We start from the raw sequence: 20,415 nt of genomic DNA, 5'->3' as shown, positions 1-20,415 counted from the left end.
TGAAGCTTGAAGAGGACAATTTGCATATTCCAGGTGCCTTCTGGGAAAAGCGAAGAGTCTCCTTCAGCTAGAAGATCGTTGGGTACAGCCGGGACCAGCTGCTTGGAAAGCATCGCCAAACCGCACGCCTGACGGCGCGTGAATTTGTTTAATTTGTTTGTCCTAGGGTATCACAAGAAAGAAGACAGACATCAAGTCAGCAGGGAAAAGGAGCAGCATGGCAGATGTGACAACCTACATGGTGAGCTGCAACATGTGCTACATGTTCACAGATCGACCAGAAGCTGAAACCAACTTCACCTGCCAGAAGTGTAGACTACTGGCTCTTTTAGAAGAAAAGGTGCGGGGACTGGAAGAAAGAATTGCGACATTAAAACTCATCAAGGAAAATGAAGACTTCCTGGACAGAACAGAAGCGTCACTACTGGTCACGGAAAGTCAAGGAAGCATCAGAGAACCTCCAGAGGCAGACAAGTGGAGGCAAGTGACCAAAAGAAGCAAGAAGACCATGGAGACACCACCAACCACACAACTGAGAAACAGATTCCAAGGACTAGTGGAGGACGAAGATGGCACACCTAAGGATGAGGAACTACCAGCAAGCAAAAAAGGAAAGAGCACCCAGAAACACCCAGAAGTGACAAGAAAAAGGACAGCCAAGAAGGGAAGAAGAGTGGTGGTGGTGGGAGACTCACTACTGAGAGGAACAGAAGCAGCTATCTGCAGACCGGACATAACCGCAAGAGAAGTATGCTGCCTCCCAGGGGCGAAGATCAAGGATGTTACCGATAGGATACCGAAGCTCATCAGTTCCAAGGATGTCCACCCATTTCTTCTGATACATGTTGGCACCAATGACACGGCAAAGAAGGACCTACCGACAATCTGCAAGGACTTTGAAGCATTGGGGAAGAAAGTAAAAGAACTGGATGCGCAGGTAGTTTTTTCTTCTATCCTTCCAGTAGACGGGCATGGCGTCAGGAGATGGAACAGGATCCTTGAGGTGAACAACTGGCTGAAACGATGGTGCAGACAACAAGGATTTGGATTCCTGGACCACGGTGTGAATTACCTCTATGACGGACTCCTTGCCAGAGACGGACTACACCTCAACAAACCCGGGAAACACACATTCGCCAGGAGACTCGCAACACTCATCAGGAGGGCGTTAAACTAGAAGAAGAGGGGATGGGAAGAAAAACGCCGGACACGATCATGCAACCAGAGAACATACTAATGAAAGATATGAAGTGCGACAAAGAAGGTCCAAGACAAGATACTTGGAAGGGAGGTAAGAAAATTTCTAATACAATCCACAGGGAGAAGATTGGAACAAAACAAAATCGTGTAAACTGCGTGCTAGCAAATGCCAGGAGCCTGACAAACAAGATGGATGAACTGGAAGCAGAAATATCTACAGGTAACTATGACATAGTGGGAATAACCGAGACATGGTTAGATGAAAGCTATGACTGGGCAGTTAACTTACAGGGTTACAGTCTGTTTAGAAGGGATCGAAGAAGTCGGAAAGGGGGTGGAGTCTGTCTATATGTAAAGACGTGTCTAAAGCCTACAATACGGGAGGATGTATGGGAGGGAAATGAGGAGGTCGAGTCCTTATGGGTGGAGATACATGGGGCAAAAAACAATAATAAAATTATCATAGGAGTCTGTTATAAACCACCAAATATAGCAGAAGCCACGGAAAGTCTATTAATGAGACAAATAGACGAAGTAGCAAAAAATAATGAGGTGCTTATTATGGGGGACTTCAACTACCCCGATATAGACTGGGAAACCGAAAGCTGTAGATCTCAGAAAGGAAACAGGTTTCTGTCAATTATCAAAGACAATTATTTGTCACAACTTGTGCAGGAACCAACTAGAGGGACGGCCCTTTTAGACTTAATATTAACTAACAGGCCAGACAGAATAACTGAGGTGCAGGTCGGGGGGCAACTGGGAAATAGTGACCACAACATTATACAATTCCACATGTGCTTCAGTAGGGTGCCCAGCAAGGGAGTCACAAAAACACTGAACTTTAGGAGGGCAAAGTTTGATCAGCTAAGAGATGCCCTTCACCTTATAGACTGGGATAGTATCTTTAGTAATAGGAGCACGGATAGAAAATGGGACATTTTCAAAACAGTCCTACATAGTCACTGTAGAAGGTACATACCTTATGGGAATAAAAGGGCTAGGAATAGGAGGAAGCCAATGTGGCTAAATAAGGAAGTCAAGAGGGCAATGAAAAACAAAAAAAGGGCTTTCGGTAAACTTAAACAAGAAGGCAGCGAGGAAGCGCTAATATCTTATAGGGAAAAAAACAAAATCTGTAAGAAACAAATAAGAATAGCAAAAGAGGAGACAGAGAGACTAATTGCCAAGGAAAGTAAAACGAATCCCAAACTGTTCTTTAACTATATAAACAGTAAAAGGATTAAAACTGATGGCGTTGGCCCATTGAAAAATAACCTGGGTAAAATCATAGAGGGCGATGAGGGTAAAGCAAACCTACTCAATAGCTTCTTCTCCACTGTTTTCACAAAAGAAAACAATTTATCGGAGGAAATGCAGAGTGATAAAGTAAATCCTCCGCTAAATATCACCCACCTAACCCAGGGGGAAGTTCAGAAACGCCTAAATAATATCAAAATAGACAAGTCACCAGGCCCAGATGACATACACCCCCGAGTACTAAAAGAATTAAGTAATGTGATAGACAGGCCGCTGTATCTTATATTCAAGCACTCTTTATGGACAGGGACTGTCCCACTAGACTGGCGCCAAGCAAATGTGGTACCAATATTCAAAAAGGGGTCTAAAAGTGACCCTGGGAACTATAGACCAGTCAGCTTAACGTCTGTTGTGGGTAAATTGTTTGAATGATTTCTTAGAGATGCTATTGTAGAATATCTTAATGATAATAACTGTCTAACTCCATATCAACATGGATTCATGAGGGATCGCTCCTGCCAAACAAACCTGATCGCCTTCTACGAGGAGGTGAGCTCACAGCTGGACCGGGGAGAGTCAGTGGATGTTGTATACCTTGACTTCTCCAAAGCGTTTGATACCGTGCCACACAAAAGGTTGGTATATAAAATGAGAATGCTTGGTCTGGGGGATAATGTGTGCAAGTGGGTAAATAGCTGGCTGAGTGATAGAAAGCAGAGGGTGGTTATCAATGGAGTAAGCTCAGGGTGTGTCAGGGTTACTAGCGGGGTGCCTCAAGGGTCTGTCTTGGGCCCTATATTATTTAATATATTTATTAATGATCTAGTGGAAGGGTTGCATAGTAAAATAGCAATATTTGCAGATGATACTAAACTTTGTAAAGTAGTTAATACAGATGAGGACAGGGCACAGCTACAGGAGGATTTAGATAAATTGGGGAGTTGGGCCAAAAAATGACAAATGGGGTTCAATGCCGATAAATGTAAGGTCATGCACATGGGAAAGAAAAACAGCAGTCACCCATACATATTAAATGGGAAACCGTTGGGGAAATCTGACATGGAGAAGGACCTGGGCGTCTTGGTTAACAGCAAATTAAATTGGAGTGCCCAGTGTCAGGCAGCAGCTGCGAAGGCAAATAGAGTCATGGCATGCATCAGAAGAGGAATAGGGGCATATGATGAGAACATTGTTCTTCCTCTGTATAAAGCGCTGGTAAGGCCGCACTTAGAATATTGTGCACAGTTCTGGGCTCCGGTGCTCAGGAAAGACATATTGGAGCTAGAGAGGGTACAAAGGAGGGCGACTAAGGTAATAAAGGGAATGGAGGGACTAGAATACCCAGAGAGGTTGTCAAAATTAGGCCTATTTACATTGGAAAAGAGAAGGCTTAGGGGAGACCTCATAAACATGTATAAATACATCAGGGGGCAGTACAGAGATCTCTCCCATGACCTGTTTATACCAAGGATGGTGACAAAGACGAGGGGGCACACTATGCGTCTGGAGGAAAGGAGGTTCCTGCACCAGCATAGAAGGGGATTCTTTACGGTCAGAGCCGTGAGACTCTGGAACTCTCTGGGAGAGGAAGTGGTGATGTCCAACTCACTTAAAGAGTTCAAGAAAGGCCTGGACGCCTTTCTTGAGAACAATAAAATTACATCTTATGCTTAGTTAATTAATCCAGGGATTTAATCTTACTGCCAGATTGGTGTCGGGAAGTGAATTTTTCCTCAGTGATGTAAATTGGCCTATACCTCATGGTTTTTTGTTGCCTTCCCCTGGATCAACGCTGCGGAATAGCTGCAGTGCACAAGAAATAGGCTGAACTGGATGGACGCTTGTCTTTTTTCGGCCTTATAAACTATGTAACTATGCGGTAGGAGGGATTGAAGCCGTAGTGGGATCTCCCCTGTCCCAGCAAGAATGGGCCAAGCTTCAAGATCGAGATCCCGAGCACGTCTTACTGAAACGGTATGTGAATAAACAAGAGAAACCGCCCTCCGAAGTGAGAGCCCGACTATCGACCGGAGCCTTGGCTCTGCTTGCCCAGTGGGATCGGCTGATCGTGAAAGATGGAGTCCTGTGTCGCAGGGCCCTTTTATCCTATATGCTGGAGGAGTGTTTGCAGATTGTCGTCCCGGTGCAGTTGGCCCATGAGATGGTGGGCGAAGTTCACAGGAGGAACGGCCACTTCGGCATAGACAAGACCCTCCGGTGGACCCAGCAGTTCATTTTTTGTCCGGGGCTCCGTAAGTTGGTTGAAAACGTCTGTCAAGCATGCCGTACCTGTGAATTCCACAAGTCCGCGGAGCAGCGTGCCCCCGTCCAGACTATTAAGACGTCGAGGCCCCTCGAGCTGTTGATGGTGGACTATCTGTTGATCGGAACGGCGAATAGTGGCTACCAGTACTGTCTGGTGATGGTGGACCACTTCACGAAATTCGCTGTCGCTGTTGCTACCAAGGATCAGACTGCTGAATCAGCTGCACAGGCTATCTGTCAGCAATTCGTTCGGGTCTACGGGTGTCCGGAGCGGCTACACTCTGATCAGGGGGCTTGTTTCGAAGGGCGAGTCATTGAAGAACTCCAACGGATGTATGGAATCAAGAAGTCCAGGACCACCCCTTACCATCCACAAGGGAATGGCGCGTGTGAACGCTTTAACCGGACCCTCTTACAACTGATCCGGACTTTGGCTGAAGACAAAAAGCCCGACTGGCCTCGATTCCTCCCAGAACTGCTGTGGGCCTATAATAATCAGGTCCATTCCATCACCGGATACACCCCATACACCCTTCTCTTTGGCCGTCCAGGCAAAGACATCCATGAGTTGCAACTGTCTAGCTCCGAAGAAGATACCTGTGGTACCTATTCTTCCTGGCTACAAACACACCGTCAGAGAATGGAGACTGTCTACCGGCTAGTAGGCCGACAAATTCAGGATCAAGTGCACGCTGACCCACTTCCGGTACAAGAAGACCCACTGAATGCAGGTCAACTGGTCCTAGTCCGAATAAAGAAGCCGCAAGGGAAACTCCGGCCCAAGTGGGAGACCGAAGTCTATTGAGTAATTAGACAGCCGTACCCCGGCGGCCCCGTCTATCGAGTGCAGGGCGAAGACAGCGGCAGCATCCGAACTTTGCACCGTAATATGTTGCGCCCCTGCCGTTCCCAGCCTGACTCCCCTACTGTGATACCTAGAGAGATGGATATCACTAATACTGTCGGAGACACTGACCCCGGGGATGTAGAGACTGAATACATGCCTACCCCTGTCCGTCCGACTGACGCACTTGAACCGATTACCTCCTCTACTGACATGTCGACTGGGAAAGAGAGTGGGGTGACTGATAGGAGAGAGGGGATCCAACCCGTTAGGCGGACAACGAGGACCACTGCAAGGGTACCTCCAGGACAGTCTTACAGAGACCAATATGTGTGGCCCTCTTCCCAGCCGCCCCCTGTCACATCCACAGCCATCGCCGCCCTGGAGCCGGTCGTTGACAGGGACTGCCAACCTTTGAGTGGGGGGGCGTGTAGTGATCTGGCAGGCTCTGGCTGTTCTGTGATCATTGAAATAGAGTCTGTTACAGAAGTGATTACGCAGGTTGATGTTGCCACCTTGTGGCCAGAGGTTGCACCTGCGCAGGGTGTGATGACAGAGAAAAAGACTGAGCCTCCTGTGTCCCGCCCTAGAGAGTCACATGACCAAAGTGGAAAGCAGAAAAAAGCCCGCGAAGAGTCTGCTGTGGTCTGTAAAAAGAGCCAGGACGGTGTGCAGGCCCTCGTGTGTGGTGCAGGAGAGACTCTCAACGTGATTTCTTCTATCTAACACCATATCCTCGGAGCCTTCCCCAGCTCCTGCACTGCTGAAGGATTCAGCTCTTACACTCCCTGCTACTGGAGTGTGGACTACATAAGGGGACCCACCAGAGCTTCTATCCGGATCAGAGAGACTGTAAGCGGGACCTCTGGCGAGAGGCCGAAGTACCCCTTCCCTTCTTTCCGCGAATTCTGCTGTTCCTGTTTTTTTTTCCGGCTGGGACGCCCTCCTGCAAAGACAGACAGGCCTGCGACGGGGGACACATCCTTCTGGAGTAAAGGACTGGTAACGTGTGAGTAGGGACAGTGAGGGTCAGCTTATCAGTACACGTTATTACTGTGCATATTTACGGTTGTCATTTATTGTTTTTCTTTGCTGTTAAAAATGTATACGAGTAAAGATACGGTTATCAAGATAGAGTCTGTGTGTGGGGATCTTGCTGGGCCAGATCATAGATACCAATGCGCGGCCTTGCCCGCGGTCACTTCACAATATCCGTCATACATGTACGGCGCCACTGGAGGTGCATTCCCGCAAACCACCTGCTCTGTGACTAAACCAACAAGATCATCAGCGGGTGTCACAAAAAAATGAAAATAATATTATATCAATAAATACATAACCCCTTAAGGACCGAGCCACTTTTTACATTACGTATGTTAATGACCAAGGCTTATTTTACAATTCTGACCAGCGTCACTTTATGAGGTAATAACTCTGAAACGCTTCCACACACCCCAGTGATTCTGAGAATGTTCTTTCATGAGACTTTCTACTCCATATTAGTGGTAAATTTTGGTCGTTATTATTTGCATTTATTTAGGAAAATATCAAATGTTTGACAAAAAATGTAAAAATTTTGCAGTTTTCAAACTTTCAAATTTTATCACACAAAATAGTTAATGAATAATTCAGATTTTAATTTTTCCTACAAAAAATGTTACTTTAGCTCTAAATTTTTAGTTTTTACAAGGGTAACAGAAGAAAATGAACCATACATTTTGTTGTGCAATTTCTTCCGAGTATGCAGATACCCCATATGTGGTGGAAAACTACTCTTTGGGTGCATGGCAGGGCTTGACCTCATTTTGGAAACTACACCTTTCAAGAAATTTATCTAGAGGTGGGGTGAGCACCTTGAACCGACAGTTGCTTCACGGAATTTTAGCCGTGAAAATTAAAAATGATTTTTTTTTCCCAAAAAATTTTGTTTTAGCCCCAAATTTTTTATTTTCACAAAGGTATCAAGAGAAAATGGACCACATAGTTTGTTGTGCAATTTCTCCTGAATACAGTGATACTCCATATTTGCTCAGAAACTCTTGTTTCGGCAAACGGCAGGGTTCGGAAAGGAAGGAGCGATATTTGATTTTTGGAGCACAATATTGTCTGGAATAGATTGTGGACACCATGTCACTTTTGGAGAGCAACTAAGGTTCCAGAACAACAGAAATCCACACAAGTGACCCCATTTTGAAAAATACACCACTCGAAGAAGTCCTCTAGGAGGGTATTGAGTATTTTAAACCCACACTTATTTCACAGAATTGTATAATATTGGGCTGTGAAAATGAGAAATGTTGTTTTAGCCCCAAGTGTTTAATTTTCAAAAGAGATAATAGGAGAAAATGTTACGCAATGTCCCCTGAGAACAGCAATGCCCCATATGTGGTCAAAAACTACTTTTTAGGTATAGTATAAGACACCAAAAAACAGAAAAAACGATAGAGGGGCCACAAATTAAGCAAAATAGCAAAGTTTATTAAATATAATCATGTGCACAATGGGGGAAATGGAAAAAGTACAACAAAGAGGGTTAAAACCACATCCCGCCCCGCATGACAAACTCCGCACAAAGTGCCCCACTAGTCAAAAAGTACATCATGAGATTACAAACATATCCAAACAGAGGAGACATCACCATAGAGAAAAACAAAAGAGAGAGAGGGAGGAGAAGGGAGGGGGGAGGGGAGGGGGGGGGGAGAAAAAAGAGAAAAGGAGAAGGAAAGGGGGAAGGAAAAGAAAAGGAAGGAGGGTAGGGGAAAGGAGGGGGAAGGGGGGGGGGAGGAGAGAAAAAAAAAAGGTTCCAGAACAACAGAAATCCACACAAGTGACCCCATTTTGAAAAATACACCACTCGAAGAAGTCCTCTAGGAGGGTATTGAGTATTTTAAACCCACACTTATTTCACAGAATTGTATAATATTGGGCTGTGAAAATGAGAAATGTTGTTTTAGCCCCAAGTGTTTAATTTTCAAAAGAGATAATAGGAGAAAATGTTACGCAATGTCCCCTGAGAACAGCAATGCCCCATATGTGGTCAAAAACTACTTTTTAGGTATAGTATAGACATCAATCCTTATTTAGATCTATGTTAATCATAATAATATGGATGCACTCAATCAAATGAGAAACCAAAAACTGGGCTCCGGTGGGAGGCAAAATCCCAAGGAGACCAGTAAGGTGCAGTACAACTCCAAACTAAAATCACAAATTTATTAGAAATATTTAAAAATATAGTTTACATACACAATAATGAAAAGCAACAATTCCTCACAAATGTCAGAGCAAAGTGGTGTCAAGACCGATCAATATCTAATAGAGATCATCTAAATATAAACTCCTATATATTCTAGGATAGATATCTGAGTATGCAATGGGTTCTATGAGACACTCTGTGAAATATAAATCATGCATATGTATTCAGTGAACATTGTATATATAAGAATAATAAGTATCAAATAAAACATGCATGTGTGGCACCCCAGGGGTCCGGTTGCCACAGTGGCATTGCCTCCCTCACAGGGGGTGATGCCAGGGCCGGCGTCAGCACCCGGCGCACCCGGGCAAATGCCGGGGCCCTGAGCAGGCAGAGGGGCCCACTGGCGGTCGCACACCCCGCTGGGCTATGGGCGGAGGAGAGCGGTGTCAGCGCCCGCCCTTCTCCGCCGCTTGCTCAGGGCCCCGGCAGCCGGATACTTACCTCTCCCCGTGCCTCCGCAGATCCGCTGTCTTCCTGCTCTGCGCTCCCTGTGACGTCTCAGGTCAGAGGGCGCGGTGACGTCTTTACACCGCGCCCTCCCCTGAGCCGTCACAGGGAGTGCTGAGCGGGAAGACGCCGACAACGCTGGAGTCCGGACCCGAGCAGCGGGCAGCAGGTGAGGAGAAGGGAGGTGAGTATTTGATTTTTTTTTTTTATGTATGGAGGCATGGGGCAGTATAAAGAGAAGGGGGGGGTGGCATCCTCCATGGAGCATTATAAAGAGAGGGGGGTGGCATCCTGCATGGGGCATTATAAAGAGGGGGGGGGGTGACATCCTGCATGGGGCATTATAAAGGGGGGGGCAGCCTGCATAGTGCATTATGTGGGGGGGAACAGCCTGCATGGAGCATTATAAGGGGGGGGCAGCCTGTATGGGGCATTATGTGGGGGGTAACAGTCTGCATGGAGCATTAAAAGGGGGGGGGTCTGTATGGGGCATTATGTGGGGGGTAACAGCCTGTATGGAACATTATAAGGGGGAGACAGCCTGTATGGGGCATTATGTGGGGGGTAACTGCCTGCATGCAGCATTATATGGGGGCCAGTATCCTGTATGGAGCATTATAAGGGGACCGGTATCCTGTATGGAGCGTTATATGAGGGCCAGTATCCTGTATGGAGTTTTATAAGGGGACCAGTATCCTGTATGGAGTGTTATATGGGGGCCAGTATTCTGTATGGAGCCTTATATGGGGGCCAGTATTCCGTATGGAGCCTTATATGGGGGCCAGTATTCCGCATGGAGCCTTATATGGGGGCCAGTATTCCGTATGGGGCCTTATATGGGGGCCAGTATTCCTTATGGGGCCTTATATGGGGGCCAGTATTCCATATGGGGCCTTATATGGGGGCCAGTATTCCGTATGAAGCCTTATATGGGGGCCAGTATTCCGTATGGAGCCTTATATGGGGGCCAGTATTCTGTGTGGAGCGATTCACCGGTTTCTGAGCTATTGTGGAATTTACAATAGATATCACTCATGTAATGTAAGAAGTGAAATCTTTGCATTGTACTATATATATATATATATATATATATATATATATATATATATATTTCTCCGCCGTATCTCTGCATCATGAATCGTGGTATGTGTTAAAGGGGCCCACTGAGACTCTTTCGCCCGGGGCCCAGAAAAACCTGGAGCCGGCCCTGGGTGATGCCATGCCTGGAAGCAAGGAGGGGTCCCCTAATCAGGTATACCAGCATCCAACACTTTCCTGGCTCCAGACCAGAAAGGGGTGCTCCTCCCCTTTAAACTGGAACCTGGAGGCGAGGTTAGTAAGAGTTAGTGGAAGGGAGTTGGAGACAGGAGAGCGAGGGGGAAGGACCTGGGGAAGGGAGCTGTGAATAAGCTCGCCCCAGAGAGAAGCGCAAGGGAACCGGACACCGGAGTCCGTGGTTGTGCGGGCACTGAAGGCCTGGCAGCTAAATCCGGAGGGCAGGAGACTGCAGGTCTTCTGGCCCCAGCAGCCTGCCATACGGGTGAGGAATAGACGTTTTGCTCAGGGACGAGGGCCGCAGCATAGCTTCAATCAGCAGGGCCAAAGAGAATAGCGCAGAGGGAAGGCCTACAACTCGACCTGGTGAGGTGGACTCCCAAACTGCTTCTAGGCCGCCCGGACCTCCACCACCAGCTAGTACCCGTGCCCCGGTCTGCTCTGACAAACCACAAGTAAAGATAGAGGAAACCGCCATTAATTTGTTGTCTGGTCATTACCTGCGCCCTCGGCCCTGCATTACACCGCACCAACAACATCTATCTCCACAATTCATCATATACTGCCCTGAAGCTTAGCTCTGCCTGTGGAGAGCTGAACCAACTCTGATGCGTCACCATCAGCTCCAGTGGATCTGCACCGCAGTGGCGGCCCCGTATAGCCGCATACCACAGGTGGCGTCACGAACATTATCTCCAAAAACTTATTTCCCTTTTACTTTTACTTTAATTGACCACCCTGGGTCACGGACCAGGTCACTGCCACTGTGACATCCCCAGCACCGACCGACCCGGCACCGAGTACCCCACGGCCCCAGGGGGCGTGTCAACTTGGCGTCACGAACAGGATTCGAAGCCTGGTATAACCGGGTACTGTGTGCTATAGACTTTGCTGAGCTGTATAATCTCGTGATTTGACGGCAGCGGAGGGGAAGCAGGAGGCCCCGATCAGGAACTGCCGGGTAAGCGATCCCTCTTGCCTGCACAACAGCATACTGGTATGCCAGCAGAAACCCAGGACCTGGCTGAGGTTCACTTGGGGGGGAGGAACATGCCCAACCTGGGAGAGGATCCAGCTGCGGGCGCGGACGCCGCCACTGTAATGCCGTTATCCATGCTGTATATTCCAGGGGCGGCGTGGTTGCCTCAGTACTCAGGGGAGTCGCACACCCTGAGCGAATTTGAGGACAGACTGTGCAGTTTGTTTCAAGTGTACCCCCTGTCTTAGGAGCAAAAAGTTAGCATCCTCATAGGCCAGATAATCGGTGCAGCCCAGAGGGAGGTGAAGTCCTGGCCGGGCAGGGACAAAAGCACTGTTAAGCCAATACTGGCCTGGTTGGAGGATACCTTTGACACCCGCACAGCAGCAGAGATATAAATGTAGTTCTACGGGTGCAAACAAAGGTTGCAGGACAGTGTACGGGACTATGCTCTAAACCTGCAGGAGGCACTGCGGGCCATTAAACAGGTAGACCACGACAGTGTGCGAGACGAGGACAGATTGCTAACTGAGCAGTTTATCGAGGGGCTCCTGTCTAACGCTCATCGGACACAGCTGCGCATTATGGCTCTGCAAAACCCTGATCTGGACTTTGCGCAATTTAAAGACCGGGCCATCTGGGTGCTGCGAAAATCAACCCCAAGTGGCACTGCACCCATCCGGCGTCCAGCTATCACATACCACCAGGAGGCGGCGTCCTTTTCCCCGGCACCTGTAGAGGCTTACGCGCAGGCCCTAGATAATGACCCCTCTGCAGACCTACGCCTTCAGGTCCAGGAGCTGACCAAAAGTGTGGCTACGCTAACCAAAACCGTGCAGGCCATGCAAATGTCTCCAAAGGAAAGAATCCAGCTGGCTTCCAGTCCAGATGACGTCCCGTGGCAACGGCAGAGAAGAATTCCACCGACCAGAGGGAGAAACAGCGATCGCTACGACCAGAACGGACAACCCATCTGCCGCCGCTGTCAAAAGGCGGGGCACCTCGCAAGGTTCTGCGATTTAAACGAGCAACCCGTGGGTCAGAGGGCCAACCCCCAGGAGTAAGATGACCAGGCCCACAAAGCTGGCGAGACAAGTACGTGGGAGGACGACCGGTCCTACCTGTCATGCTTGATGGCATCCTGATGAACGTGTTACTGGACACTGGTTCCCAGGTGACAACGATGCCATATATCCTTTATAAACGATACTGGACTGACTCAGACATTACGCGCAGTCCAGATGAATATATTAACATCTTTGCCAGCAATGGTCAGCCCTTGCCTCAGGTGGGCTATAAAGAGGTGACCATAAAGGTTGGCCGAGTAGAATTGCTATCACAAGGAATGATTATTGTAGATATTGATCACCGAGAAAGCCATCCTATGATAACCTTAGGCACCAATGTGATAGAGAATTGTCTTGGGGAAATTATTGTTTTGTTGCAACAGGTCACAAAGACTGCCAGTTCCGGTCAACAGCGAGTTCTGCAGAAGGAGATTAAAGCCCTGATGCAGAGACAACAGGTAGAGCTGTCTGGTGGAGAAGTCGGCAGTGTCAGAATGAATGATCCATTCCCCATTGCACTGCCCCCTAAGAGTGAAATGTTAATATGGTGTCGGGCAGCAATAGGTCTCAGGGGTCAAGATTATCAGGCCCTGGTAGAACCCATGTACTCTGATAGTAGGCCCACCATCTTGACGGCCAGGAGGGTGGTCGATGTCCGCAAGGGGAGAGTACCGATGCGCATCCTGAATTGTGGAGAGAAAGAGGTCCACTTACCCCGGTATGCCACCCTTGCTAAGCTGTTCACTGGCAGTAACAATGCAATAAAGGCAGTGGAACCCTTCCTCCATCCGAACAGGCGGAGGATAATGGCTCCAAGGAACAGGTGGAGGATTGGTGTCAGAAGCTACAAGTAGGCACTGACTTCACCCCTTTGCACCAAAAGCATGGGGTGTACCAGCTGGTCCAAGAATATGAGCGAGTCTTTAGCAAACACCCACTAGACTTCGGGCAAGTAAAAGGGGTCCAACATCATATCCCCACAGGAGATCATCCGCCCATTAAAGAGAGGTACCAGCCTGTACCCCCAGCTCACTATCAATGTGCCAAGGGAATGTTATGGGAGATGAAGGAGGCTGGGGTGATCAGAGATAGTTGTAGCTCCTGGGCAGCTCCATTAGTCCTTGTTAGAAAGAAAGATGGTACAATGAGGATGTGTGTTGATTATAGGCAGATTAACCGCATTACATATAAGGACGCCTACCCATTACCCAGAATTGAGGAATCATTAGCTGCACTAAGATCCTCTAACTATTTCTCCACTTTGGATCTCACCAGTGGGTATTGGCAGGTTCCCGTGGCAGAGGCGGACAGAGAGAAGACTGTGTTTACGACACCAATGGGCCTCAGCGAGTTCAACTGCATGCCATTCGGGCTCTGCAACACCCCGGGAACATTCCAGCGGTTAATGGAGGACACAAAACTTTGAAACCGTTCTGCTGTACCTAGACTACGTAATTGTCTACTCAAAGACGAAGACCACCTGGAGCACCTGGCCGAGGTGTTCGAAGCCCTATCTTGTTTTGGCCTAAAAGTAAAGCCGTCCAAGTGCCACCTGTTGAAGCCCAAGGTGCAGTACCTCGGTCATGTGGTAAGTGCGGAAAGTGTAGCACCAGACCCTGAAAAAGTCACCGTGATCAAGGACTGGCCAAGACCCTCCACTCTCAAGGAAGTGCGGCTGTTCCTCGGGCTGGTAGGCTACTACACGAGATTCATCAAGGGTTTCACCAAGATAGCGGCACCCATGCAGGACCTCTTAGTTGGCCAGTCCAAGAAGGCCAAGAACCCAAATCCTCAGTTCAAGTGGAGTAAAAAGGAAGAAGAATTCTTCACTCGACTGAAAGTGGCTCTTACGGGAGACGAAGTCCTGGCCTACCCCGACTATGGCCAATCCTTTATACTCTACATGGATGCCAGCAACGTGGGATTGGGAGCAGTGCTGTCCCAGGTACAGCAGGGCAGAGAGAGAGTGATTGCCTACACCAGCAGGAAGCTCCGTCCCACGGAAAGGAACCCCATCAACTATAGTTCCTTTAAGTTGGAGTTTTTAGCCATAGTCTGGGCTGTAACAGAGCGCTTCAAACACTACCTGGCTTCAGCGAAGTTTACAATTTTCACAGACAATAATCCGCTGACCCACCTTGAAACGGCGAAGCTAGGTGCGCTGGAACAGCGATGGATGGCCCGGCTGTCCAACTACGAGTTTACCATTAAGTATCGGGCAGGGCATAATAACGCTAATGCTGATGCGCTGTCCAGGATGCCCAACTTGCCAGATGGGGGAGAAGACCCGGAAGAGTTGGAGGAGATAGAGCTACTGGCTTTCCATTGTCACGGGGTGACCCAGTGCTCCCACTGTGTGAGGAACAAGCGCTCCGCCAACAGAGAGGCCACGTTTAACCCATTGCTCCACCATGGATGGGCAGAGACGCAGGATAGCGACCCGGCTGTCCACCTAGTCGCACCATGGTCCCGATGCTCCACAGGAAACCCAACAGTTGTGGAATGAGAAGGGCAAGCTGTTCATCTACGAGGGAAAGCTGTGTCGGAGAAGCATCGACTCCCGGACACACAAACTGGTGGGGCAGGTGGTAGTCCCGAAGGGGGATGCGCCAATGGTCTTAGAGGCATACCACGATGGAGCAGGACACTTCGGGTGGAAGAAGTTGGACGTCCTGCTACGTGAGCGATTCTACTGGGTTGGCATGAGGAAAGCAATCGAGAGAAAGTGGGCAGCACTTTGAACACATTTTATAAGTGGTCATAAACTTGTAAAAAAATCATGAAAGAATAAAGTTACATTAAAACCAAGCACACCATTGTTTTTCTTATGAAATTCTCAATAAGTTTGATGTGTCGCATGACCCTCTTCCCATTGAAAAAATAAAGTTGGATCCAAAATGGCCGACTTCAAAATGGCCGCCATGGTCACCACCCATCTGGAAAAGTTTTCCCCCTCCCATATACTAATATGCCACAAACAGGAAATTGATATCACCAACCATTCCCATTTAATTTAGGTGTATCCATATAAATGGCCCACCCTGTATATTATGAGAGCTATAACTTTTTTTTTATTTTTCCATGGATGGAGCTGCATGCTGGTTTGTTTTTTTGTGGGACAAGATGACTTTTCCAGCAATGCCATTTTTATTTATATTCATCTTTTTGATTGCGTTACATTCCACCATTTACAACAGGTATTTGCCACTCTTTTTTCTTTAAGGCGTTCAACCTGGGGGTTACCTAGTGTGACAGGCCTATAGATCGGGTTGTCCTGGACGCGGCAATGCCAAATATGTGTACTTTTTTTGTTTAATTTTGTTTTCACATAAATGTATTTGTATATGTATTTATTGGTACAATATTTTTTGCTCTTTATTTAGTGATTTGGTTTTTTAAGATTTTTTTCCATCTTCTTACATTTTTTTGGACTTTTTTACTTAGTTCCTCTGTGGGACCTTAAACGGGTATTGCCATTTCCAAGATCCTATCCCAATATGTAGTAGGTGTAATAATAATAATAATAATAATAGTAATAATAATAATAATAATATTAACAAATACCTCCAATTAGAAATGTAGTATAGTATTTTTGATTCACTATGCCACTTACCTCATGTGGAGGCATCGCAGGACCTTAGGTATCCACGGTTACGACCACTAGCAGCTAGCTAACTAAGGCTGCGTTTTTGCCGCCATTGACTTGCATTGGAACACATGGAATCCGCATCACTGGATCTGTACATGCGAAATCCATGCGTTTCAATGTGCGGATGGTACCCGGGTTTGGAGAGGAGGAGACTCTCCTCCGGACCCAGGTACCATAGAACCTGTAAAAAAAAAGAATAAAATAAATACTATACTTACCTTCTGATGGCCCCCGGTGTGCTTGTCTTCGCTTGCCGGCAGATCGCGGTGGACTCAAGGACCTGCGCTGACGTCATTTAGTCATGTGACAGCAGGTCCTTCAGTGTACCGCGAGCTGCCGGCAAGCCGGGACGCATTGAATCAAGACTCCGGGGGCCATCAGAAGGTAAGTATGATTTTTATTTTTTATTTTTTAACATTCTTTCGGTCACAGTATATAAATCCATGCTGTTTGCATGGATTTATATAGTGTGACCAAGTTGACAAGCACTTTCCAAGTGATGCTAAAATCGCATGCGGAAATGCATGTGAAGAACGCTTCACATCCGCATGTCCCTGGCAGGAAAACGCATGTACAATCCGCATGTACAATCCGCATGTACAATCCGCATGCGTTTTTTCTGCCAGGGAGATGCAGAAATGCTCAGGAAAAAATCCTGAGCATTTCTGCATCGTGGGCACATAGCTTAACTGTCACTATGTCAGTGAATGTAACCATGGATACCTAAGATCCTGCAATGCCTGCACATGAGGAAAGAGACATAGCGATCAAAAATACTATACTACATTTCTAATTGGAGATATTTGCTAATATTATTATTATTACACCTACTAAATATTGGGATAGGATCTTGGAGAGGGAATACCTTTTTAACTTTTATTAGTCTGATCACTGGTCTCATGCATTGCAATGCATATGTACTGCAATGCATGAGACCTGTGATATTATATAGTCAGATCACCTGTTACACCCTGCCTATAGCTGGGTCTCACAGGCCACCATACCTGGCACATTAGGTCATTGTTTGACCTCCGGGTGCCATGACAAATATTGGCTCCCGGTGATTTCGTTTCGGGGTTGCTAATGGGGGTGAGAGAGGGAGTCCACTCCCTCTCACAACATTCCAAATGCCAAGATCGATATCAATTGCGGCACCTAGAAGGTTAATCAGCCAGGGGCAGTGCGGGTGTAAGAGGGTGTGCCATGAAGATGAGATTCCTCAGCATTGTGCAGCATTTGTGACCGGAGACTGCCACCTACTGCTCAAACGGGACCCTGTGGAACTAAAAGAAGGGGTAAGGTTTTTGGGAAGGACAGGTCTAAAAGGAACACAGGGTCAGGTGACTTCTGTGTTCCAGCTCCCCGATATAAAAGGCCGGAGTGACAAGGCAGGAAAAGGATTAACGCAAATAAGTGAAACCAGCTGGACGTGCGCTGAAAGGGACACCTCAGCCGAGTCACCAGTACGTGCTCGGGGGCCCAAACCAGCAGGGCATTGTGCTCCAGTGAGCGGGCTCCAGACGACGCCAGTCAAGATCCTCGAATCCGACCACACCGGTCAAGACCTGAGGCCTTGCCCTACGCCAATCAAGATCCTCGAACCAGACCACGCCAGGCAGGACCCGAGGCCCAGATCTCATTCGTCCTGGCCCGATAGACGACCGTCACAGGTCAAGCATTTGATACAGTGAATTAGATATTCATGAATGAAACGCTTTCTCCACTGGGTCTGAAATCCAATATGTTACACTGGATAGAAATCAGAAGCAGAAGCCTTGTATTCAAAGCCATCCACTAGTGTAAAAGTAAACGGGGTCCTATCTAAGTATTTCAGTATTTGTAGCGGTACAAGACAAGGGTGTCCACTTTTCCCTCTGATTTTCATTCTCATATTGGAACCCTTTCTTAGGAGAATTCAGTCTAACAATAATATAGTGAGTCCCTGCATTTGCAGTTCTCCTTATAAGATTGCGGCCTATGCAGACGACTTACTTTTCTTCATCAATAAACCGACTATTTACTTACCTAACCTGATGACAGAATTCAGTACATACAGTGGGTACGGAAAGTATTCAGACCCCTTTAAATTTTTCACTCTTTGTTTCATTGCAGTCATTTGGTAAATTCTAAAAAGTTAATTTTTTTTTCTCATTAAAGTACACTCTGCACCCCATCTTGACTGAAAAAAAAACAGAAATGTAGAAATGTTGGCAAATTTATTAAAAAAGAAAAACTGAAATATCACATGATCATAAGACCATTTGCTCAGTATTGAGTAGAAGCACCCTTTTGAGCTAGTACAGTCATGAATCTTCTTGGGAATGATGCAACAAGTTTTTCACACCTGGATTTGGGGATCCTTGCAGATCCTCTCTAGTTCCCTCAGGTTGGATAGTGAACGTTGGTGGACAACCATTTTCAGGTCTCTCCAAAGATGCTCTATTGAGTTTAGGTCAGGGCTCTGGCTGGGCCAGTCAAGAATGGTCACAGAGTTGATCTGAAGCCACTCCTTTGTTATTTTAGCTGTGTGCTTAGGGTCATTGTCTTGTTGGAAGGTGAACCTTCGGCCAAGTCTGAGGTCCAGAGCACTCTGGAAGAGGTTTTCATCCAGGATATCTCTGTACTTGGACGCATTCATGTTTCCTTCAATTGCAACCAGTCGTCCTGTCCCTGTAGCTGAAAATCAACCCCATAGCATGATGCTGCCACCACCATGTTTTACTGTTGGGATTGTATTGGGCAGGTGATGAGCAGTGCCTGGTTTTCTTCACACATACCGCTTAGAATTATCACCAAAAAGTTCTATCTTCGTCTCATCAGACCATAGAATCTTAGTTCTCATAGTCTGTGAGTCCTTCATATGTTTTTGAGCAAACTCTATACGGGCTTTCATATGTCTTGCACTGAGAAGCTTCCGTTGGGTCACTCTGCCATAAAGTCCCAACTGGTGGAGGGCTGCAGTGATAGTTGACTTTGTGTAACTTTCTCCCATCTCCCTACTGCATCTCTAGAGCTCAGCCAAGTGATTTTGGGGTTCTTCTTTACCTTTCTCACCAAGGCTCTTCTCCCACTATTGCTCAGTTGGGCTGGATGGCCAGGTCTAGGAAGACTTCTGGTGGTCCCAAACTTCTTCTATTTAAGGATTATGGAGGCCACAGTGCTCCTAGAAACCTTGAATAATGCAGAAATTCTTTTGTAGCCTTGGCCAGATCTGTGCATTGCCACAATTCTGTCTCTGAGCTCCTTGGGCAGTTCCTTTGAGCTCATGATTCTCATTTGTCTGACATGTACTGTGAGCTGTGAGGTCTTATATACTGTAGACAGGTGTGTGCCTTTCCAAATCAAGTCCTATCAGTTTAATTAAACTTAACTAGACTCCAATGAAGTAGAACCATCTCAAGGAGGATCACAAGGAAATGGACAGCATGTGACTTAAATATGAGTGTATAAGAAAAGGGTCTGAATACTTTTGACCTTGTGATATTTCAGTTTTTCTTTTTTTAATAAATTTGCAAACATTTCTACATTTCTGTTTTTTTTCAGTCAAGATGGGGGGCAGAGTGTACTTTAATGAGTAAAAAAAATGACCTTTTTATAATTTACCAAATTGCTGCAATGAAACAAAGAGTGAAAAATTTAAAGGAGTCTGAATACTTTTCGTACCCACTGTATAATAGTCTTTCAAATTTTAAAATTAACTGTTCCAATTCAGAAGCCTTGAACATTAATATTCCCCATTCCATCCTGGCACCCTTGAAAACTGCCTTTAGTTTTAAATGAGCTAAGTCAGCCATAAAATATTTAGGAATATTGTTACCAAATGACATTAAACTGACTTACTCTCGCAAATTCCCTAGGTTACTTAAATTGGTGGAGGAGAACCAATTTATGTCGACCAAGAACTGCTCGACATGGACGAGGAGTGCCTTTACATAATTTGGTAGAAGCGCAATCTTTAAGATGAATATTCTCCCTCGTGTCTTATACGTCATTCAGGCTCACCCGATCGGCATTCCCTCGTCCTTCTTTAGGAGTCTTGGTGCGGTCCAAACTAAATTTATATGGTCAGGTAAACCTCCACGTATCGGTAGGGTCAAGCTGTATTGTCCAAATTCCTCAGGGGGTATAGCGCTACTCGATTACAGATCATATTATATGGCCTCTCACCTT

The sequence above is a fragment of the Phyllobates terribilis genome, unplaced genomic scaffold, assembly GCF_046119375.1.
Source record: "Phyllobates terribilis strain yellow unplaced genomic scaffold, ASM4611937v1 Scaffold_5__5_contigs__length_657084704, whole genome shotgun sequence".
Lineage (NCBI taxonomy): Eukaryota > Metazoa > Chordata > Amphibia > Anura > Dendrobatidae > Phyllobates > Phyllobates terribilis.
This window is presented reverse-complemented; position numbering follows the sequence as displayed.